Raw genomic sequence first — 25,561 nt, 5'->3', positions numbered from 1 at the left:
TGTGCCACCGTGCTGCCCTTAAATCTGGGAGTTCAGGTCCATTGCACCCTGAATGTGAAGCACAGGTGGATTGAGGTCAAGGGTATATGGTTTGCCTTCATCGGACGTGGTATTGTGTACAAGAGCTGGCAGGTCATGTTAAAATTCTACACGACATTAGTTCGGCTGCATTTAGAGTACTGTGTACAGTTCTGGTCGCCACAATACCAAAAGAATGCAGATGCTTTGCAAAGGATACATAGATTGTTTACGTGTTTGTTGCCTGGTATTGAAGGTGCTAACTATGACGAGGGGTTGAGTAGGATAGGTTTGTTTCCATTAGAAAAAAGACGATTGAGGGGGGACCAGTTTGAAGTCTACAAAATCAGGAAGCATCTGGACAGGGTAGATGGAGAAAACCTTTTTCCCAGGTTGAAGGATTCAATAATGAGAGGTCATGCTTTCAAGGTGAGAGGTGCAAAGTTTAAGGGGGATACACGTGGCAAGTACTTTTCGCATAGGGTGGTAGGTGCCTGAAACGCTTTGCCAGCAGAGATAGGAGAGGCAGGCACGGTAGATTCATTCACGATACACCTGGACAGGTGCATGAGTCGGTAGTGAGCAGAGGAATACAGATTCTTCGGAATTGGGCGACAGGTTTAGACAGTAAATTTGGATTGTTTCAGACTTCGAGTGACGGAAGGCGTCTTCCTGTGCTGTAAATTTTCTTTGTTCTTTGATTTTGTCAATGTGTGTGGGTGTATACATGTGTTTGTGTTCGCCTGTAACAGTCCATACCTGTGTGGCTAATTGTGTGTGTACGTGTTGTGTGTATTTGTGCACTTATCGATGTTTACATGTATCTCTGCATACCTCTCTGTGCACTGAGGTGCTCTGTATTAAAAATATTTTCTTCGTTGTTTTTCACGATAATACACTGAAGCTGGGGTCAAAGCCCATTTCTCCCTCTCTCTTTCTGTGGATTTTGTGATAAGAGGTATACAGAGCCGCCCTCTTTTAGCCTGCCACACCACTGCACAAGTGGTAGGTTCTGTTTCTTGAAAATACCTCAGCTACTGTGACACATTACACGACTGTTTGGTTTTTTAAATAGTGTCTTTGGAAGCACAGGGCAGATTGATCTGATACGTAGCGATGTTGTTCCTGAAATATTCCTACCAACGTCGGGTGCGTTTCTGGACATTTCAATCGTATTTTCAAATTTGAAAGACTGTCTTACAAACATTACAATTTAAAGAACGTAGAATGAAATTCGTCTTACTTATCTGCAAATCTGTTCACTCAGAGTTGCTCTTCTGCAACTGCAGTGGAAATACCCTTTAACGTGTATACTCCGTGTCAAGAATAATGACCAAAGACATATCATTTCCAATTTTCAGACTGAACACAGACATTTTTCTACATTGGCACTTTCCACTTTGAGGGGCCTCAGACCAATTGCAATCCACTGCATTAAAGCTCTCTTTGGTGGTTTGAAAACGTTATATACCAAACCATTTAAGAATATCTTGTTCGCATTCTTGTGATTGGATCCTCTGTATCTAAGTCCATTAATATTTCCGGTTTAAAATGCACTGTATATCATGTTGGTGAATACCGACTATCCTGGCGGCAGCCACAGCCTCTTTATTCACAAGCAGTGAGTCATTTCCATCGTCTTCAGCTCTCCACGTAGCAACAAAGGATGGACTGTTGGATAAATGTCATCCCCTTGATATACTGTTCAAAATATCCCCCACACCAGTCCCCATCGTAATGTGCACTGAGGACAATGGTTCCACTGGGAACATCGGGGGAGATGGAACAATAAAAAAGATGTCTGAACAGGTCTGAGTGCACAATGTATCACTACGTCCTGTAATCTCTCTCCATTCATGTAATATACAGACGTGTATTTTTCCTAAAACAAAAAAAAAATCACAGCTTCACGGTTGCCCACGTTATATTCCAGCTGCCAAATTGCTGCCTGTTGCTTATCCAATTCATGATTCTCGACTTCCACTTAATAACTTAATTTCCTGCCTATCCCAGTCAGAAGGCATTTGTTCCAGTTGCCTAAATCGTTGATATTGATTGCGAATAATTGAGGTCCCTGCACTCGTCACTGTGCCACTGCAAACGTGAATTTGCTTAAACTGATCATGATAATTTTATCAAAATTTATCCCTGGTCCAGGCTCAGTAAGCAGTCGCCGCGTATTCCTGTGTAGCAGCTTCGAAAGCCTGAAATTTTCCATTCATTTCGGGTCTAAAAGTCACGAGAGATTAAAAGATCTGCTCCAGTTCCCGAGTGAACTTGGAATAGCTTATTGACTTCATTTTGCTCCTGTCTAAAACACTTGGTGTGCTGAAAAGACTAATTCAGGAATGGTATCGTTTTGAATTTTGCTGAATCATTGGAACCATCAGCGACAGTCCACTTTTGACTTTAAAATGTCGGGGAAGAGATTGATGTTGCAACTGCTGATGGCAATGCCACAAGTATGTCCAGTTTCCATTTACTCGGTCTTTTAGAAGTATGGCCTACTTTGCAGGAGTCGTGCCAAAAAACAAAGTGGGTAGTATATTCAATATGAGGCTGAGACATCCCGTCTGCCAGGACTGAATTCTGGCTTCTCTGATAGACCCTGTTCGGGAAGTTCTGTCTGTTAAAATTTGGTGAGAATGTATCCCTCTTGTTGGGTCCCCCATCACTTCCAAGAATCTGGTTGCTAATAATTTAAGGACTGTAACTGATCAGTTCGTGCCTGGCCTTTGGAGACACCCTCGGTTATATACAATGAAGCCCCACACTGAGAGTGCGTCTGTGTCTTGACCACCATCAGTGCTTCCTCTGATTTGATTTCAACATCGATGGAACTTGATATTTCCCTGAAGGTGTGCAGGATCAGGGTATTTCGCCGACCATCTGTGATGAGGTTTCCCGAATTCTGGAATCAATGTTGGAGAATTCCAGGGTAATTCTTTCCCTGAAAGTATCCTACGGTGCCTCCACCTGTGATGGGTCTGTCCTGTCCGTGGTACAGGATATTCGCTGGAGTGGTGATGGGGCTTCACGAAACCTTACCCATCAGATCTGATTGTGTGTGTGTATGACTGTGTATGACTGTTTCCTGACCGAGTCAATATGAGGGATAAAGTCGACAATGGAGCAAATCCTAATGGGCTAAAATACTGAATGAAAGGCACTTTGTCTGAATGTGCGTTTTATTCTCAAAGCGGATTGAGGAAATCAATACATACATTGAGGGAAATTGATTTGTTTAATGACATTAGCGAGCGACGACTACAGGGTGACCGATATTGAGATTTGAATATCCAGAACATTTTATGGTGGGGAGTGTTAGTCAGAACTGAAAAGGTGTTGAGGAGAAGTAGCTGAATAAGATATGACACCGGTGTTTTCATGAAAGATAAACTTACATCATTGTTTTTGAGCTATTATCATTATCTGTTTCATTTGGTGGAAGAAGTGACGCTTGAGTTGAGTATGGGGACAAATTCCCACCATGAGGCTGAGTTGGCCTCACTAAACGGGATGGGGAGAAGGACCTCTGTGATGGAATTATTTTTGTGACTCCATCACATTCTGTACCCAAAATTGCCCGGATCATTCCATAACCGACATTCTCTGAACATTCTATACACGATATTCCCTGGAACATTTTGTCTGCAACATTCTGTGGACATTCTATCCCTGACATTATCTGTGAATGCCAGACGTAGTCATTTGGATATAACATAAGATTACGAGTGATATGATCCCGTTCCAGGGAGAAGGAGACACTGTTCCAAGTTCCTCTCGGGCAAGTAAATTAGTGAATACGTTTTCCCTGCATTTACATTTATTCGCGAAACAGGATCGATCAGAATTTAGACTACAAGACAGAAATTTCCAAACTCCTTTTGTCTTCAACGCACTGGGAGATAATCCTTCAGGACAGCAATGTTTTCAGGCTCCATATTCGGAGACGGAAGGAAGTTATCTGTGTTTTCTCTCGAGTGATCGAGCGAATGTGAATGTTCTCTGAACTATCTGTTCTTATGGATGTGTGACTGTGCATTGGGGAACGGGAGGTGTTTTTTCTTTTATGACCATTGTATTTTCAGTAAATCAGACCTTCCCATTTGTTACTTCAGCTCCAATTCTATCAAGAAATCTCTGAATACAATGACATGTATGAAAATCTCACTGGTTCCTGAATCAAACTGGTAACTTTGACTCCAGGCTGATGTGTAACGTGTTCGTTTTCCTTCCTCTCAGTTAACGTCTTGACGATCTATGTCCTGCTACAAAAAGATTGTGGATTGTCTCCATGTGTCCGACGTTACCTGGGGGCCATGGCAGTGGCGGATCTACTGGTCATTATCCTCGACTTGATACTGAGACACATTCCCATTGTTTACCGGGAGAAGTTTTATTTCCTGTTCGACTTCCCCGTGTGTAATATCCACGCCGTCCTGCTTTATGCAGCCATTGACTCTTCTGTCTGGTTCACGGTCACTTTCACCTTTGATCGGTTTGTGGCCATTTGTTGCCAGAAGTTGAAAAGTAAATATTGCAGTGAGAAAACGGCTGTTGTGGTTCTGGAAACAGGGACTGTGCTGAGCTGTTTAAAGAACATTTTCTGGTATTTTATGTTTGAAGCTCGGTATCAACTGGGAAACGACCCCTGGTTTTGTGTGGTAACAAACATTGTTCAATTCTCCCGTGTCTGGGTCACAATCGAGTTCCTCCATCACATTCTGACCCCCACTATACCTTTTCTCCTGATTCTGATGCTCAATATTTTCACACTCAGACACATTTTACTGACCAGCAGAGCCCGCACGAGACTCCGGGTTCACATGAAGGGGAATGCTCAGTCTGACACAGAAATGAAAACTCGAAAAAAATCCATCATTTTGTTGTTTGTGATTTCGGCCAATTTCATCTTGTTATGGTCAACGTTAATGGTATTTTCTATATGGAGACGGATGTGGTATATATTTGATGGCCTTGTGTATTTAAATTACTTTGTGCAGGAACTGGGCTTCATGCTGCAGCTCCTCAGTTGCTGCACAAATACCGCGATTTATGTTGTGACCCAGACTAAGTTCAAACAGCAACTGAAGAATGTACTTAAATATCCCTTTACCCAAATTCACCAATCAATCAATTTCACTCACTAATCAATCCATCCAGGGTTTTCATATTGCAATTCAGTTCAGTGTTTCAGCAATAAAGCAGTCTGTCGATATGAGGGTATTGCTGGTTTGTCCAAGCTTATCCCACAGGGGCTTGAAATGTTTCTGTCAGGACACTGACTGCATCGAACACTTCAGTTTGTAAACAATACACATGTTCATTAAAAAGTGCCAAACAGCAAATGAACGATGTTGTTGCTTCTCTATATTTTGAAGAAGGTTTGCTGCAGATTGACAGACTCAACCCCAACTCCTGGTCCTCAGGGAAGGGGAGGGAACCGTTGCCTAAGGTCACGGGCTCGGTTTTAACGACTCTGTCCTTGCTTTCGCCACTGGGACTCGCATCCGACCTGGCCTTTGGCTGAATTTATATCTCTACCCAACTCACACCATCCCCACTCAACTGCATCGTCTCTCTCCATCTCCATCTCTCTCTCTCCAACACACGCTCTCCTCTACATCACCCCGTCTCTTGCACTCTCTCGCACGGTCTTGCTCCCTATTTCACACCGTCTCTTTCCCTCTACATAACCTCTGTTTCTGTCCCCGTCGCCGTTTCACTCGCTTTCGTCCCAAACTCTCTCTGTCTCTCACCGCCTGTCGCTACACATGCCTCCACTCTTCTTTCTCACCCTACCTTTCTCTCTCACTCTCCTGCTGTTTCTCTCTCTTTCCCGTCTTTCGATCTCTCCCCCGTTTTGTCACCCTTCCAAACCGGCCCTATCTCTCTAGCCTCTCATCCACTGCACAGCCTCTCAACTCAAACCCGTCAATGGGTCAGAGGGGAGGTTAAGAGGAGCAAGAGAGAATGTGTCAGACAGAGAGTGAGGGAGGCAATGAAGAGACATTCAGTCAGAAGGAAAGTGAGGGATGAGAGAGAGAGAATGTGCATGGGGAGAGAGGGCTAAGAGGGAGAGAGAACGTTGGAGTAGAAAGAAAGAGTGGAGAGAGAGGGCGAGTGGGATAGCATGGGGAGAGACAGTATTGGAGGTTGGAGAGAGAAAGAGAGAATGTGGTGAAGGTAGAGACATAGAGGTGGAAGCGTAAAGATATCGAGTTTGAACGGGATATAAAAAGATTTGGAGGCTGCAGAGAGGGGGAGAGAGTGGAGAGAAAGGAAGGTGGAGAGAGTCGGGGAGAGAGCGAGTGGAACGTGGCAGACCGCGAGAGAGGAGAGAGAGTGGGGAAGAGAGAAAGAGATTCAGATGAGGTAGAGAGAGTGTGTAGGAGGGGCAAAGGGAGCGAAAGCGATATGTACACTGGGTTCGTAAAGTGTAGTAGGGGGCTTGAGAGAGAGAGAGATTGTGGAAGGTAAGTAGAGACAGAGTGGGAGCGAGAAGACAGAGCGTGAGAGAAAGTGTGGGGGTAGAGTGGGAGAGAGTGGGAGAGAGGAGAGTTATATAGAGAGAAAGAGAGAATGGGAGCAGGGTAGGGAGAGAGGGTAAAGAGAGAGGAGAGGGGTAGAGAAACAGACAGAGAGAGAATGGACGCGGTTGGAGAGAGTGAGAAAGGGAATAGGGAGACACAGAGAGGGTTTTAGAGAAAGAGAGTGTGGCAGTGGGGTGGAGAGACAGGGAGGGTGGGAGGGGGCAGAGAGTGTGGGAAGTCTGTGGAGAGAGTGAATGGGAAGAGCGTACAAATAGAGGGACAAAGACAGTGTCACGGGGCAGTGTGACAGTGGGAGTGATGGAGAGAGAGGGGGGAGTGGTGAAGAGGGAGAAAGTGGATGGCAGTGAGGGAGAGAGAAAGGGAGATGAGAGTGTGTTTGTGGATGGAGGTGAGAGAAAGTGGGAGGGTTTTGAGTGAGAGAGAGTGGGGCTGTGGTAGATAGGGAGGGAGAGTGAGATATGGTTGGGGGGGAGCTGGTAGAGAGAGAGAGTGATTGACCAAGAGACAGAGAGAGAGAGAGAGAGACAGACAGACAGACTGCGGATGAGAGCGGAAGGGGTGTGTGGTGAGGTCCAGATAGATCGAGAGTGAGAGGAAGCAGAGAGAGATACAAAGATCTAGAGGGAGTGGTTTGCGTGTGGAGAGAAAGAGAGAGTGTGGGAGGTGAGTAGAGGGAGTGAAAGTGGGAGTGAATTAGAGAGGGAGTGAGAAGCGGTATAGAGAGAGCGTAGGGCATGTAGAGACAGTGGGAGTATGTAGAGAGAGAGAGTTTGGAGGAGCGTAGCAAGAGAGAGTGGAAGTGTTTAGAGAGGGTGTAGAGGGTAGCGAGAGTGAGGGAATGTGTAGAAAGAGAGGGAAAGTGGGAGAGTGGTAGATAGGTACTGAGTTGGAGCAAGTAGAGAGAGAGACGGCGAGAGAGAGAGAGCAAGAGAGAATGGGAGGGAGGTAACATGAAAGAGAGAGACAAAGAGAAAGAGGGTGGGGCATGGATGGAGAGAGATGAGGTGCCGGGGCAAGAGAGAGAGTAGGAAGGAAGAGCAAGACAGTGTGGCATGGTCTTAAAGATTGAGTGGAAGGGGGTTAGAAAGTGATCGTGGAAGTGGAGAGAGGGGAGTGGGGTAGGGTGAGAGGTGGAGGGAGAGAGAGGGAGAGTGGGATGGGGTGAGAGATAGAAAAATGGAGGAAGGAGAGAGAGTGTGTGGGTAACGGGTGGAGGGAGATTGTGTGAGGGTTTTGAGAGAGGAGGAGGGTATAGAAACTTTGACTGACACAGAGACAGACTGAGAATGGGAGGGTTTTGTAAAGCAAGAGGCTGAGAGAGAGGAGGTGAGTGAGATGGAGTAGAAAGAGATATAGAGACAGAGAAAGAGTGTGTGTTGGTGTGTGTGCGAGAGTTAGAGAGTGACATTCAGGTTTAGAGAGAAAGAGAGAGAAAGGGAGGGGAGGAGAAACATATTGAGGGACAGCTGGAGGGGAGTACAGCGATAGAGTGGGTGTGGTGAGAGAGAGTTGGTGGAGAGAGAAGGAGTCGGAGGGGAGTATAGAGACAGAGTGGGAGGGAAGAGAGAGAGTGTGAGTGTGAGAGAGATAAAAAAATGTGAGGCGAGAGTCTATGGGACGTGCTATAGACAATAGAGAATGGGACGGGGTGGAAAGAGAGTAGTAGGTAGAGAGAGTGAGAGGGCGTAAATAAAGAGAGACACATAGAGAGCGAGAGAGACTTGGAGTGGGCAGAGATGAAGACAGAGAGTGAGAAGGGAGTAGAAACAGTGTGTGGATAGATTGGAGAGAGAGACGGGGAATAGAGAGAAAAAGAGGGGGCACAGAGATGTGGGAGGGTAGTAGAGAGAGAGTAGGTGAAGAGATGTAGGGAGTGGGAAGGGGAGAGAGAGAGTTGGAAGACACAGAAAGAGATTGGAAGGGTTTTAGGGAGAGCACATGTGGTGAGGACTGGTGTCCCCGATGTAGGTCAGCAGAAGTCACGGGTGAGACCTGCTTCGGCTGATGTAGTTCAGGAGCAGCGGTCAGTAGTGAGGCCAGGTGTGCACGATGTAGGGTCAGCAGCAGCAGTCAGCGGCGAGGCCTCCTGTGTCTTATGCAGAACAAGCAGCAGTAGTCAGCATTCATACTTCGTGTACTCGATGTCAGTCACCAGCAGTCAGCTATGACGCCTGGTCGTCCTGATGTGTTCAGCAGTAGCAGTCCGCCATGAGGCCTGGTGTACGTGATGTACATCAGCCACAGCTATCAACAGTGAGGCCTGGTGTGCATGAAGTAGGTCAGCAGGAGCCGAGAGCGGTGAGGGCAGCTGGTGGAAAACAGGCATATCTTCGCCCAGTGCGGGAAAGCATTGCCACGGCAGGAAACAGAGAGCTCTCTTGGTGAAAGCCCAACTCAGAAAGTCTCCCGACTCATGACTTTAGGAAGGTCTGTAATGTTTTGACTTTTGTTTTAAACTTCATTCCATTTTTTCAACTGTATATTGAGAAAACTTCAGGGCTTGAAAGTTCCAGAGAATTCTTCATTGTTCACCTTCTGTAAAGAGTGGGTACTTTGCCCCAACGTGCCGCTCTGTGCGGAAAAAGGATCACTTTTCCCTGTATTTGAAGCCTGTATCTGGCAGCATGTATCGATAAACACTAAAACAAGGTTCTGGCTCCAGCAAAACCTCCCACTAGCTGCTCCCTTCTCTCACACCCACCATGGGTGGTGCTCGAATCCAGAATGAGGTCCAGCTCGGTCCCCCAGACCCGTCCCGTGATTGCTGTTGGCCGTGCGACGTCATCAAATCCACGTCACGAGTGTACTGCCAGAAAGGAAAGTCGGGCAGCAGCGGAGGAACAGGTGAGTCGATGTTGCATTTATTAGCTTCCTGATGAAGGACTGCTGCTTGAAACGTCGATTCTCCTGCTGCTCGGAGACTGCCAGACTGGCTTAACTTTTCCTTCACCACACGATCGACTCCTATTTCCAGCATCTGCAGTTCTCACTTTCTCCGAGTTGACTTTAAGCTTACTGGGAAGCCTCTATTAATGAGGCCTAAATTGAAGAAGTTCACCATTGCTCATGAAGTGTTTATGCCCGAAACGCTGATTCTCCTGATCCTCGGATGCAGCATGACCGCATGTGCTTTACCAGCACCACCCTCTCACCTCTGATCTCCCACATCTGCAGTTCTCACTTCCTCCCCAACATCATCCATCAGTGGGGCAGTGACCTGGAACATTCGTTCCCTTAATGTGGATTGTGAGCATGCGTGCCGCCAGTAAAACTGGAGTGAATTATTATTTCTCCCATCCACACGCAATCAGTGAGGGTTAACAGGGAGGGCAGCTCCAGGACCTATATTCCTGTTTGAGGTTTCATGGTTAGACAGTGTGGCAACGTGATTCAAACCTGTGGTTTTTGGGTCCTCAATGTTAACCACAAAGAGGATCAGGCTTCTTCCATGACACAGGCACCGAGCAGTGTCCACGATACTTGGTTCAGTTTTAATTTGTTCTTTTTTATTTGAATTGCTTCACTGTTTGTTAAGCTGCCCTTGGTGTGGATAGGGCTGAAGACACAGGTTATTGTGTAAAATCATTGCTGTGTTTACTGAGGAGAATGTGCCGTTGGGAAACACTGTTATGGGTGTGTTCGTGATTGATTTTGATGGGTAAGTGCCCCCCTGGAAATGGCTGTCTCTGAGCTGGAGGTCAATATGAAACAGGCTGCGAGAATGGATCTGGGAGTGGACTGAGCAAGATGAGGAGTGACGTTTAGAAATCGTGGTCGTTCATTGCCCATCACCCCACCACGATACCACACCATTGTTTGTCTCATTCCCCCTCACCCCAAACGTCACCACCACGCAATGTCAGCATTTTTAATTTCCTTTGGACTATGTTGCTTCTCTCACACCATTTAAGAATTTGAGATCATAATATAAAGGGAGGAATAACGCAGCGAGTGCAGAAGCTTCCAGAAACACCACGGCTGTACTCGATGTGCTGCAGACCTTGTGGTGAACCGAGTCTTGGATTGCTGCTCGGTAAGTAGTTGGAAAGTTTTGAACTAGTATTGTTAAGGTAATACCGATGTCTGGGTCAGTTACAATCATTCTGATTTTATATATTTTAACAGAATAGAAACACAGAAAAAAGGAACAGCAGAAGGTTGTTGCACTGTTCGGTCCTGCTCCTCTCTTCAGTGTGATCATGGCTGACCCTTCACTCTGGTCTGCAAAAGCTTTAGACACATATCCAGTGGTCCCTTGAGCCATCAGCACTATGAGGAGAAAGTGACGACTGCAGATGCTGGAGATCAGAGCTGAATATGTACTGCTGGAAAAGTGCAGCAGGTCAGGCAGCATCCAAGGAAGGAGAGAATCGACGTTTAGGGCATAAGCCCTTCTTCAGGAATGAGGAAAGTGTGTCCAGCAGGCTAAGATAAAAGGTAGGGAAGAGGGACTTGGGGGACTGTCATTGGAAATGCGATTGGTGGAAGGAGGCCAGAGTAGGGTGGGGGCGGAGAGGTCAGGAAGAAGATTGCAGGTTAAGAAGGCGGTGCTGAGTTCGAGGGATTTGACTGAGACAAGGTGGGGGATGGGAAATGAGGAAACTGGAGAAATCTGAGTTCATCCCTTGTGGTTGGAGGGTTCCTAGGCGGAAGATGAGGCGTTTTTCCTCCAACCGTCGTGTTGCTCTGGTCTGGCGATGGAGGAGAGTGGCATGTTGTATTTAAAAAAAATCCCCACGAGGCCTTTGACTACGATGGTTTTGCTCAGACATATTAACTCCTTCTCAAAGCTTACCTTCTTCTTGCACCTACATCCTTTAATTCGACTTCGCTGCTGAAATGTCAGTTTCTGAATTTGAAACCCTGTTTCCCCCAAATTCTCTCTCTTTCTCTCCCTTTTCTCATTCTCTTTTATTCTTGTTCTGCTATGACCTTCCTCTCCTTTCCATGTCTGCTCTGCTGAATCAAATCGTTCTTTTTTGCTCTTTGCTGTGTTTTAACTGCTATTGAAACGGTTTCAATTCCTTTTCTCTTCCTCTTTATTTGGCCTCTAACTTAAAACTGGTTCATTTTCAAATGAAAGGTAGCCACGTACGAATATTCTGATGGCATTCCCAGCAAATCTCAATGCCGAGCTATTGTTGCAATCGTTTTTCATACGTCGCAGAAGGAGGTAACTCGAACTCCAGCCTGTCTGCCAATTTCAGCAGCTTTTCATTGCTCACCGTTTGTAACGCTGCTGAAGTCACTTGTTTCATCGCAACAAAAACGTCTCACTCACCAAAAGTGTCATTATCAATGCTTCAGCAAACAGCATCCAACATCCAGAGCAAAATACACTCGCAGCAACCACTCACTAACTTTCAGTCCAATAACCTTACACTCAAATTGAGACGATAGAAAAAAATTCTGGCAAGAGCCCCCAGTCTGTTATAGACTAAGCCGTACCCGCTGCACAGATTTTAAGAAAGTACTCCAGTACGCAGCTTTTATCAGTTTTAAGACCGATGTATATTGTGTTTCCTGGGATAATACAGATTTCAACTGGATATTCTTGCAACGAAGCAGTTGGTCAATCCACTCGATTTTAAGCCGAACAAATTATTTACCCACTACAGTTGAAAGACGATCAAACGAAAACATAATCTGGACAAATGAATGATTTGAAAACCCAACTGACTCGATATAGCAACTTAACTACATTAGAGCCTCTCTCATGCTTGAAACATCCCACAATGAAAGCCCTTTGCAAAACGTAAATTCATTCCTAGATTCTGACAGGCAGTCGAGATTCCAGAGAGAAAAGTCAGGCAAGAAAATTCTATTGACGCATGAAAACTCTTTTGCCGGTTGTAGCTTCTTTGTTTATAACAAAAAACAAACTATATATTTTTTTTAAGAAATGAGACAATTGGACACACCCCGCCACTGTTTGAGAAGCCATTTCCTGACATACCAGCACCTCTGCCTTAACGATCAGAGCAAAATAAGCTTGTTAAGGAGGAGCGTCATCACACGAAGAACGAATCCCCGGGCGACCTTGTCCTGAACGGATGTCTGTGTCTGTATTCTCCGATGCACGACGATTGCACACTGCTTCTATCACGGTATCCTCTATCTCCATCTCAGTACGATTCTAGCTTTTGAGTACACTGTGAACGGGAGTTTTATTCTGTCCAGATTTTCGCGGTTCAGTTCTCTTCCGCCTACAATTCTAATTAAATGTGATTAATAATGAAAAGATTGCTGGTCTTCTGCCGAGAGATGTTATTTTTCTGGGGGTCGGTGGGATTCTGGTTATGTCACTGTGTTCGTAACCCAGGTCTTCAAGTATGTACTGTGGGCGACTTTGGAGCAAATTCAACTCCAATGCTTTGCAGACACTGTAATCTACAACTTATCTCTGCTGGCCATAACTCTGAGTCGACTTCAGTGAATTGATTATACTAACTCCCGTTCATTCATTTCTGTTAGAAAAGAAATATTGACAATAGACAATAGACAATAGACAATAGATGCAGGAGTAGGCCATTCTGCCCTTCGAGCCTGCACCGCCATTCAATATGATCATGGCTGATCATTCCTAATTAGTATCCTGTTCCAGCCTTATCTCCATACCCCTTGACTCCACTATCTTTAAGAGCTCTATCCAATTCTTTCTTAAAAGAATCCAGAGACTGGGCCTCCACTGCCCTCTGGGGCAGAGCATTCCACACAGCCACCACTCTCTGTGTGAAGTAGTTTCTCCTCATCTCTGTCCTAAATGGTCTACCCCGTATTTTTAAGTTGTGTCCTCTGGTTCGGCACTCCCCCATCAATGGAAATATGTTCCCTCCTGCCAGAGTGTCCAGTCCTTTCATAAGCCTATACGTTTCAATCAGATCCCCTCTCAGTCTTCTAAACTCAAGGGTATACAAGCCCAGTCGCTTCAGTCTTTCCGTGTAAGGCAATCCTGCCATTCCAGGAATTGACCTCGTGAACCTACGCTGCACTCCCTCAATAGCCAGAATGTCTTTCCTCAAATTTGGAGACCAGAACTGTACACAGTACTCCAGGTGTGGTCTCACCAGGGCCCTGTACAGCTGCAGAAGCACCTCTTTGCTTCTATACTCAATCCCTCTTGTTATGAAGGCCAGCATGCTATTAGCCTTCTTCACGACCTGCTGTACCTGCATGCTTGCCTTCATTGACTGGTGGACAAGAACACCCAGATCTCTCTGAACAGCCCCTTTACCTATTTTGATACCATTGAGGTAGTAATCTGCCTTCCTGTTCTTGCCACCAAAGTGGATAACCAGACATTTATCCACATTAAACTGCATCTGCCATGCATCTGCCCACTCACCTAACTTGTCCAGGTCACCCTGTAATCCCCTAACATCCTCATCACATTTCACCCTACCACCTAGCTTTGTGTCATCAGCAAATTTGCTAATGTTATTGCTGATACCATCTTCTATATCATTTACATATATTGTAAAAAGCTGCGGTCCCAGCACGGATCCCTGCGGTACCCCACTGGTCACTGCCTGCCATTTCAAAATGGAGCCGTTAATCACTACCCTTTGTTTCCTGTTAGCCAACCAATTCTCTATCCAATCTAGTACTTTGCCCCCAATCCCGTGCGCCCTAATTTTACTCACTAACCTCTTGTGTGGGACTTTATCAAAAGCTTTCTGAAAGTCCAGGTACACTACATCCACTGGATCTCCCTCGTCCATCTTCCGAGTTACATCCTCAAAAAATTCAAGAAGATTAGTCAAGCATGATTTCCCCTTCATAAATCCATGCTGACTCTGTCCTATCCTGTTACTATTATCCAGATGTGCCGTAATTTCATCCTTTATAATAGACTCCAGCATCTTTCCCACCACTGAGGTCAGACTAACTGGTCTATAATTTCCTGCTTTCTCCCGCCCACCCTTCTTAAAAAGTGGCACAACATTAGCCGCCCTCCAATCCTCAGGAACCAACCCCGATTCTATTGAACTCTGGAAAATAATCACCAGCGCATCCACGATTTCCCGAGCCACCTCCTTCAGTACCCTGGGATGCAGGCCATCAGGTCCCGGAGACTTATCAACCTTCAGACCTAACAGTCTCTCCAACACCAAATCCTAGCAAATAGAAATTCCCTTAAGTTCAGGTCCTTCAGCCACTGTTACCTCAGGGAGATTGCTTGTGTCTTCCCCAGTGAACACAGATCTGAAGTACCCATTTAATTCCTCTGCCATTTCTTCGTTCCCAGTAATATATTCCCCTGCTTCTGTCTTCAAGGGCCCAATTTTTGTCCTAACCATTTTTTTGCCTTGGACATACCTAAAAAAGCTTTTACTATCCTCCTTTATATTCTTGGCCAGTTTACCTTCGTACCTCATTTTTTCTCTGCGTATTTCCTTCTTACTAATCCTCTGTTGTTCTTTAAAAGCTTCCCAGTCCTCCGTTTTCCCGCTTATCTTCGCTAAGTTATACTTTTTCTCTTTTAACCTGATATGTTTCTTTACTTCCCTTGTCAGCCACGGCCGCCCATGTCTCCTCCTGGGATCTTTCTTCCTTTTAGGAATGAACTGATCCTGCATCTTCTGCATTATACACAGAAATATCTGCCATTGTTCCTCCACGGTCTTCCCTGTTAAGGTATTAAACCATTGAACTTTGGCCAGTTGCTCCCTCATAGCTCCATATTTCCCTTTATTCAACTGAAATATTGTCACTTCAGATTGTACCCACTCCCTCTCAAATTGCAGATTGAAGCTTATTGTATTATGGTCACTACTTCCCAATGGCTCCTTCACTTCGAGGTCACTGACCAATTCTGGTTCGTTACACAATACCAGATCCAGAATCGCCTTATCCCTGGTCGGCTCCAGCACCAGCTGCACTAAAAATCCATCTCTGAGGCACTCCACAAAGTCTCTTTCTTGAGGCCCGATACCATCCTGATTCTCCCAGTCTACCTGCATGTTAAAATCCCCCATAACAACTGTAGTAACATCTTTGCGACAAGCCAATTTCAGCCAATTGCATTCCTTGTCACTCTGTGCCATCAGCGAATCCAGAGAAAGACAAACATCATAAGCTCTGAAACTGTGCCACAGAAAGGCTGAACATGCCTCTGAATGCAGGGCTATTCAGGATGGGAAAACAATGCTCGTCTTTCCAGGATTGCCCACATGTTAGAAAAAGGTTCGTAAAACGAAAGTTGGGTCCCGTTCATCTGCAGTTCCAATTATTCGTGAAAGCAATTTCCATTTCACTATGTATGTAAAGCCCTGATTGAAGTGAATTCCTTTCCCACAAAATTCACACGTACCACTGGCGTTGGCGTTAGAGTTGCTGACATTCAGAAAATAATAAGTTACACTGGAAATTAATTCAAGGGAATGATGAACTGTCCAACTTTTACAGGTTGCTGATAGTAACTGCATATTTATCGCTGTTTATTTACAAAGTTAGATAAACAGCAACAGAAAATACAGTCAATGATGTGCTCTGACCATCAGTGAGTTGTCATCCCATGTATTGTTCGAATGGAACGTACTTGTCTCATTGGGAAGTTAATGGATGTGTTGTGAGTGTTTCCTGAGGGGGGGTGTTTGAGATGCTGCATTGATTCAGTTAAAACCTGCTACATGTCTGCGCAAAGACTGAGAAGCTCTGTGTAATGGAAGGAGGTAGAATTTGGGTTAGAAGAAGGAGATGAGGCAATTTCGATGTGCCCGACAAATCCTGCAATATCCAGAAAATACTTCAACAAACGGTAAAGCTAGAGAAACCGTAAGGCATGCGTGATTTAACGAGAAGGTGCTGTCAAAACTGCATCCCCCTTTCCCTGAAACAAAAACATGGATTTCTCACATTATGAAGAAGAGTGTGTTCACATCACAACATGTCACACTATAATTGAATTTTTATGATCCAGAAATTAGCACGCAGGCGTGCGTATGATTTGATCATTTGTCAGGGTGCTATCCAACGATGTATACATTCATTTATAAAGATCACCCACTCCAGACGAGGTGGACACATTGTTTCTTTCTTCATGTTTGGCGGATTAAAAAATCTCGCATAAATACCAGTGAACTGAGCTGAATATGTCTGTCGGATTTGGCTGTTATTGACTCAGCCAGTGTTGGCTGTCCATCCCAAGTTACCTGGAAAATAGAATAGACGGCTGCTTTGTTTTTTGCCTGCAGGCTTGGAAACTTAACAATCAGTGAAATTTCAGCTGATCTTGGAGGAATCTGTTTTTGACAGATCGCAGCACAGAAACAGATAAGCGCAAAATATTTCAGTGTCGCCTTGCTGTAAATCTACAACAGTTAGTAGGTGTTTCAGTTTTGATTATATTTTATTGACACATTTCTATTTTTGTTAATTTAAAGCCATAAGTATTACATTAGATTTTAGCAATATTTTAGAGGAATAAGATAATGCTATCTTCTGTGTCTGTTGATTGGAGGAAGAACCAATAGCGTTGAATAGAGTGATATGCTATTCTTGTAGGATGTGGGAGTTTCGAGAGAGTTTGAGTGTTTCTGAGGATTATATCTGAAAAAAATCATTCGGTGCTAATCCTATCAGATTAAATAGATTGGTTGGAGCGAAAGATAGAGGCAATGAGCAATTTTCAAACTCAAGGGAGTGCTATGGCTGGCAGTTATAGGAAGCGAGAAAAGACACAGATACAATTAGGTAGTTGGGTTAACTTCAGGAGAGGTCGGTGAGGTAGGCATTTAGTGCAGAAATCTTCTGTGGCTATCTGAATTTCAAACGAGCATGCTATTTCAGAAAATGTATGGATTAATTTACTTTTAGAGGAATGTAGTACAACAGACAGGTGCCTGATATTAAAATAGGTTGGACTCATGTATGAGGTAGCATGCCGTCTGAAGCAATCATCTTAGCAGCTGATCTGTCGCTGATAAACGCTGCAGGAAGGCGTGATAACTTGCAAAATATGCTGTCAAACGAAGATTGCACAAGCAACATGAGTCATTGAGCAAAACGTACAATTGACTTCTGAGCTGTTGCTGTGACACCAAAGCAACTATGTCGTTCGGGTGCAGAAAGAATCCCACTGTTAATTTACAATTCAAATGCATTTGGCATAAGGTACGTAGCAGTTCATCAGCAGCACATAACCCTGACTCCCAAGGTCTGTGAGTATCCAGAAGAACAGTGTGCGACCGTTTAAAGTACGTTTCTTCAGACGATGTTTGTCGACATGACAAGCTGCAGCTGAGCTGGTGACATTGCGATTGAAATTGCATGCGTCCGGACATTGTGCTTAATTTTGGATATCAGAGCAAATGGTTAACTCGAGTATGCGCGTTCGGGAAAGTAAATGCTTTTTTTGTTGAAAAGCTTTGCAATGAAAGGAAACACTTCAGACGATCGTGCGATCGATATGAAGTAGAAAATGAACAGCCGCCGTGGTTTTGACCTCTGGCAATATAGGCATTTGCTTTCGAGCAGATCGCTGCGTTGGTCGGTTAGCTCAGCTGGCTAGAGTGTGGTGCTAATAACGCTAAGGTCGTGGGTTAAATCCTCACAATGGCCATGCGAATCGATGGCGCGGTTAGTGGTGCGGTGTCCGGAGTCGTCGTGGCATTTTACTTTCACTGTGTGCAAGAACTTGTCACATGATCGCTTGAGATGTGTGTTCGTTCGAAAGCCGACCATCGCTGTCATGAACATCAACTCGCTGGTCCATGCTGGATCTCAGCTGCGTTGCTCTATTTCCAAACAACGTGTTCCACGAAACCACGATGCAGGGAGCCTACCTGTGCAATAAAACATTTGACAGGGATAGACGCACATCTTGATCGCCGTACCCATGATGTCTTGTAGAGGTTGTCTGCAGCAAATCAATCAGTCTCAAATGTTTTCACAATCAAATGCAAAACATGAAATATATGCTGTATTAAGCAGACCTGGCACAGTCTCGGAAGAGAACCAGAGTTCAGGCTTCAATTCAAATCAAAGATTCGTTCATGTAATTTTCCTGGATCTCTATTAATACTTGTCACACGACTTCCAGAGGGAATTCATTTGCTTGCTCACCTCTTCCCTCGTAACCTCTATTCATTCCAGTCTAGTAGCCTGTGTCTCAATATTCTCCTCCACAAAATTGCATTTTTCAGTGTGAATACTGGTGTATTAACACTTCTCCTATCTCCTCTCATTCCCTGCAGTCCTATAATTTCCTCCCTCTACCACCCTCCTTTCTTAAAAATAGATGTTGCATTAGTCACTGTTCAGTCCTATGAGACCCTCACTGATTTCAGTTTGGAAAATTACAGCTAATGCCTTGTCAAAGTCCTCAGCTGTGTCCTAAAACAATCTGGGCTGCAGTCCATCGAATCCGAGTGGTTTATTTCTTTCAGACCTTTCAGCTTCCCTAGCACCTTCTCCTGATTGATAGCCAGCGATTTCACTATTGTCTATGTCTCTCTCTAAAATTCTGCTATGTGATCATTGTCTTCCACTGTGAAAACTGGAGCAAATTACCTATTCAGTTCCTTTCCAGTTTCTTCCTTCCCCATTACCACTGCTCCAACCTTACGTTTTTTAGCAGTTCTATGTCTACTCTTGTCTGGATATAGGTTTTCTCGCTAAGCTGGACGGTTCATTTTCACACGTTTCGTCATCATACTAGGCAACATCGTCATTAAGTCTCCGGACGAAGTACTGCTGATGATTCCTGCTTTCAAGTTGTATGTTTCGGTTTCTTTGGGCTGGTGATGTCAAGTCCTGTGGTGACGTCATTTCATATGGCAATGTTATTTCCTATTCTTTTTCTCAGGGGTCGTAAATGGGTTTCAACTCAATGTGTTTGTTGTTAGTATTATGGGTGAAATGCAATGCTTCTAGGAATTCTCGTGCTTGTCTACGTTTGGCTTGTCCTTCGATGGATGCGTTATCCCAGTCGATGTGGTGTCGTTCCTTATCTGCTGAGGAGAAAATATAGGGAACCGCCAGGAGACACAGAGAGTTCTTCAAGAAGTCGGTCTTTTATTTGCAAACAAATAACCGCAACACTGAGAAAGCAGATTCTCGAAAGCCCACGAACCTCAGCGTCCGTGGATTTTTAGATTTTTAAAATCATGTTTCTGTTAGCTTATCAGCATGTCCAACTGTATTAATCAAAGTACCTCACTCTAGCTACACAATAAATCAGTAATGTTAGTTCCCACTATCTCTTTAGTTGTACATTCTACTTAATGTTATTCTAATGTCACGGTTAGATATTTATTGCTAACTCTGCTACAATAGTCTTTTATTCCAGACCCTAATTAATATTTTCCTAATATCATGATTAGATATTTCTTATCACTTCTGCTACAGTGATCTTCCATTGAACACTAACCTATCATGATAGATATTGAGCTATTTCATATATTACAATAGTCTCCTGTCTCAAGATGACTCTACTAACTATTAATTAGACGTTTAAATGTCATATCCCAATTATTTATGGTCCTAATTGTGTCATAACAACACTTATCAGAGAAACTTGCTTTATGACTTGTGTTATCTCATTACACCATAGTGACCTTTCAGCCTTAACCTTACTCTGCTAATTGGTGTAAGAATGTTCCACTATGGTTATCTCATCCTGCCTTCCACAGAACACAGATTGCCAGTGGTCTTCATGCTTTAACCCTTGCCATGCTTTCATGCTCTTTATTTTCCACATTTGTTAGGATACTGGAGAGAGGGCGTCATGTCTTTTCTTTGCCTAGTTGGTGTTCATGTCTCCTAGTGGCTAGTGTTCCGCCTGTTTGTCCAATGGAGTTTTTGTTACAGTTCCTGAACGCTATTGTGTCAATGACATTAGTTTTGCTTAGTTTCTGTATAGGGTCTTTCAAGATCATTAGCTGCTGTTTGAGTGTGTTGATGGGTTTGTGGGCTACCATGATGCCAAGGGGTCTGAGTAGCCTGACAGTCATTTTCGAGATGTTTTTGATATATGGGAGGGTGGCTAAGATTTCTGGACACGTTTTGTCTGCTTGTGTCGGTTTGTTGCCTTTGTCCGAAGGCTCACTGTGTGGCGAGTTCCCTAATATGGTGACAAAACGTCTGAAAATGAACCTTGCAGCTCGGCGATAAAACCTACATACAGAGCCTCAACTTGAGATACAAATCCTCTCAAAGCTCGCTACCCCTGTCTCTCTGTAACATTTTCGATCTCTAAAATCTCCCTTGCAGCCTCATTATCCTAATAGCTGTCTAGCTCTCATATTTCATCTTATCTCCTCGTATCGCTTTTTGTTTTCAGGTTATCTCCTTCTATTTGTTTTTAAAAAGGCCTGCCATTCCTCTGCCTTCCACAAAACTTCACTGCATTGTATGCTTCTTCTTTGCTTTTATGCTGTTTCTGACTTCCCTTGTCAGCTATAGTTGCCTCGTCTTTACCTTCATCTGCTTCATCTTCTTTAGCATTAATTTTTGCAATGTCTCCTGAATTACGCCAGAAATGTTTGCCATTGCTGCTGCAATATCTTCTCTGTTTGGCTCGACCTTCCAATCATCTCTAGCCAACTCCTCGCTCATGTATTTCTTCAAGTGCCTAGGATGATTATGTCAGCTTGTACGAGAGGGCATAACTACAAATTGAGTGGTGAGAGATATAAGATAGATGTCAGAGGCTGGTTGTTTACTCAGAGAGTGGTAAGGGCGTGGAATGCCCTACCTGCCTATGTAGTCAACTCAGCCACGTTGGGGAGATTTAAACAATCCTTGGATAAGCACATGAATGATGATGGGTTAATGTAGAGGGAGGAGCTGCGAATAGTTCACAGGTCAGCTCAACATCGAGGGCCGAAGGGCCTGTTCTGCGCTGTATTGTTCTATGTTCAATCCGGTTACAGCTGACTCAATCATTTCTCTTTTGAACTGCCGGGTGAACTCTATTCTTTTAAAGTCTTTGCCTCATATGGGTTCCTTCACCGTGAGATCCCTAACCAAATCTGCCACATTACACCTTATTAAATACAGAATTGGCTGTTCCTATAGAGCTTTCTGACAAGCTGTTTCAAAAAATATAGACATTCTGCAAATTCCTTTCTACCCCTCTGCTTCTCTTCATGGCAAGCCCTGATCTCATTGCAGTCACATCTCTCCAGCCACCAGGATACATGAACACCAACTAGGCAAAGAAACGGCATGACCGCCTCTCTCAAGTATCCTCACATACATGGAAAATAAAGAGCATGAAAGCATGGGAAGGGTTAAAGCATAAAGACCACTGTCAATCTGTGTTCTGTGGAAGGCAGAATGGATAATCATAGTAGAACATTGTTACACCATTTGCACATTCCAATTCAATCTGCGCGAGAAACTCACCAACATTGTTTCAGATACTGTATGTGCTTTAACCAGCGCTGAACCCTCCCTCCACGGATAATTTGCCATGCAACTGAAACCAACTCCTACAATTTAATTTGAAGTCCTATCCACAAACTCGAGTTATGAGATTTGCAAGAACTCTGATCCGAGCATCATTCAGGTAGAGCACGTCCCAGTGGAACAGTTCCATCCTTGGAGCAACCGAGTACTGAAACCATTGTCCAATGAATTCAAACCTGATCTGCCCAACGTTGATTTTTCAGCCATTCCTGTATATCTAATCTTGCTGACTTTGTGCTAATTTGCTAATGGATCACGTCGTAATCTGGAGATCATTACATTTTTTGTTCTGCTTTTCCTTTCACTCTGAGCTGTATATATTCCATCATCAGAACCTTTCCCCTTTCTCCCACGAAGTACAACTGCCACATTCTACCCTCACTTCAATGTTGCTCTGCCGTTCAGATGAACGATCCAGAACCCGGGCACTCGGCAGGAAAATGGACCTTCCAGACTCTCAATTCTGGCAGCAGAGAACAGTGTCTATTTCCTTTACTAGTCTATCCCAAATCATGACTACACCTTCTTTATCTTCCCCAAATTGAATGGCTCCTTCTACCACAGTGCTGTGGTCAGGTTGCTCATCCTCTCTACAGCGGCAACTCTCTCCAGACAGGTAACCAGAATCTCAAAACTGTTAACGAGTGGAAGGGCGGAGCTCCTTTAGCAGTACCTTCTGGTTTCCTCTACCTGCCTCACTTGTACTGATGCCCTCTCTATCCCTGACCACTGACCGAATTTAAGGCAGTTAATCAAAGCAATGAGACTACCTCCTGAAACAGAGTTTCCAAGTAAATCATTCCCTGATCCCTTATGTGTAGCAGTGTTTGGATCTCAAGCTCCAGGTTACCAATCGGAGCCGGAGTTCCTCAAGCAACCAAGACTTGCTGTGGACCTGGTTACGATGCACCACAGTGGGGTCCACCTGCTGTCATGTCATGAAATAATCACCCGACTCCAAGAGTGGCATTTCTATTTTGATTACTTAATACTTAATTTGATATATAAAAGATTCGTACTGAAAGAGCATCCACCATTGCTGGGAGAGTGAGCATATTCAACAAACTGGAATTCGTGAGTGCAGATATCTTGAATTATCGTGCGACTGGCAGAGATTGGAATGATCACTATCATACAGGGAGCTGAAAGTAAGTGCAAGAAATTCTTCAAATGTCGCTCTTTCTCAACTGACGAAGTCACTGAGCTCAGGGATGGGTGAAAAGACTCAGTGTGAGTGAGCACATGGGCAGCAGAGTTTTGGATGTTCTGAAGGTTACAGAGAGAAAGAAATTGGGAGGTGGATCAGGAGAGTGTTAGGATCATTCAGTCTCGAAGTTACAAAGGACTGAATGACGTTTTCAGCATAATGAGCTGCATCATACAATGAAGCAGAGTCAGTTAGGAGAAAGTGAAGATTGCAAATGCTGGAGATCAGAGTCGATAGTGTAATGCTGATGAAAGGCCTATGCCTAAAACGTTGATTTTCCTGGTCCTCGGATGCTGCCTGACCGGCTGTTCTGTTCCAGCACTACACTCTAGAATCAAGCAGAGTCAGCATGTCTTGTGAAAGGGAAGTCATGCGTGACAAGTTTATAAAATGCTTAGGGAAGATTCGAATAATATCGATAACAGGGAACACATGAGTGATATTGATTTAGATTTTGTAAATTCATTCAGTGAAGTATTGTATGTGAGATTAATTCATGTGAGATTAATTCATAACTTCACTTTCTTTTGAAATACTTTCTATTTCTATTTCCTCCATCTTGTGAAACGCTCACGGAGCTTCTTTGTCATTCAGTTTGAGATAATGTGAGCAGCTGCCTTTTCCATGTCCCTCCTTTTCCTGGCACTGTCTCTAAGGTTCCATCTTGTCTGAGCTCTGAACTCTCAACTTTCGCCAGCTCCTATCCTACCTCCAGAGCTCCTTACACCCTTAATACCTGCCTCCAATCCTTGACCTTTTGCCACTCAATCGCTGAGGATCGACTGATTCACTGATATTTTTCACAGTTTTTGCTCTCGTCTGGTGTGGTTCATCTAAGGAAATATCAACCATTAGCATCGATTCAGTGAAAACCTTCTCTAAATATCTGGAAAACGGTGACCCCGAAAATCCCTGTTCCTGTTATTCACACCTACATACCATTAGGAAGTGATCTCAGCCAAAAGCCCTTCATTAGCTTTCACACATCTACTGGCATGCCCCAATTATATCTTGTAACATAACCCAATGTCTCCATTACTCCACTGTTGCTAAGTTGTCAGACTGTACATCCAACACCCCTGGATATTTTATTTATTCACTGTGAGTGGGCGTCACAGGCTCATACAGCGTTTCTTGTCCATCAAGAGCTGTTAACAGCCAACCACATTGCTTAGGATTTAGAGTCACCTATGAACCAGATTGGTCTTATCTCAATGACTTTAGTGTTCATGTTGGGCTTTTCCAACAATCAACTTGGGTTCCATCTGTCATAGTTGAATTCAAAAACGTGCCGCCAAAACATTGTCTGGGTCTTTGGATTCATGGTCTGGCGATAATACTATTATGCTGTTGCCTCCATCAACAGATATTTGCTCCAGTTAAAGAATTGCGAAAATAACCACTTAATTCTGCTCTCTAACTATCGATTCCATCCATCTACGGGGCACAGCCGAGGTCGAATCAGTCTTAAACCGTGCACAATCGGTGTCTCTGGTTTAACCACACAATGGGATCCTCAGCGTATTTCAACACTATTCTGAAATCTGGCTGCAGTGCTCCCGAACATCGCCTGCTTCCATACCATCACAGGTAGAATGCATTTGACAGCACAGTCCACGTCACTATTCACTTTGATTTGACTGTTCCACTGTATTCCTTTCCAGCCTCTAATACTAACCCTACACCCCATTCCACACACAGAAATGTGAGATCACCAAACATTCTGCCGGGTGTATACTTGTTCACACCAAGTTCTATCTGTGCATTAATTCCACGTCATTGAGCAAATTTTCCCGTGGTCAAGCAAAGAACAAAAGGTTAAAATGTGCATTTGGTTTATATCTCCTCCACTCCTGATCACTGTAATCGCCATTCACTTACTCTCTGTGACATCTTCACGTTTAACCTATTGCACTCTCAGCTACCTTCTCTCCAGCGTCACCCCCCTCCCATTCATCTCTCCACTCCCGAGGCTCCCAGACTCATTCCTAAGATAGGGCTCCTGCCTGAAATGTCGATTCTCCTGCTCGTCGGACGCTGCCTGACCTGCAGTGCTTTTGCAGCACCACACTGCCGATGCTGTCATAATGTCAAGCTCAGACTGTCTCACCTTGCCACTGCAGTTTAGTGTTCAATGCATGTTGGATTAATTCCGTAATGAGGAGAAAAGCAGTGTGGCCCTGATGTAATGCACAGCATCAGTGAGCTGCATACTGCTAATGGAGTTCAGCCTGGTAGCAGTACTGTTACCTCCTTCTATCACTCAGTTGATTGACTAGTGTTGAGCAATACGTGGGGTTCGATTTGTTCTACTTTTGTGGACAAGACATAACTGGCATATTTTAAAACGTCTGTGTCAATAATA

The sequence above is a fragment of the Chiloscyllium punctatum genome, chromosome 43 (genome assembly GCF_047496795.1).
Source record: "Chiloscyllium punctatum isolate Juve2018m chromosome 43, sChiPun1.3, whole genome shotgun sequence".
NCBI lineage: Eukaryota > Metazoa > Chordata > Chondrichthyes > Orectolobiformes > Hemiscylliidae > Chiloscyllium > Chiloscyllium punctatum.
The sequence above is the reverse complement of the archived record's forward strand: the minus strand, read 5'-3'. Positions refer to the sequence as shown.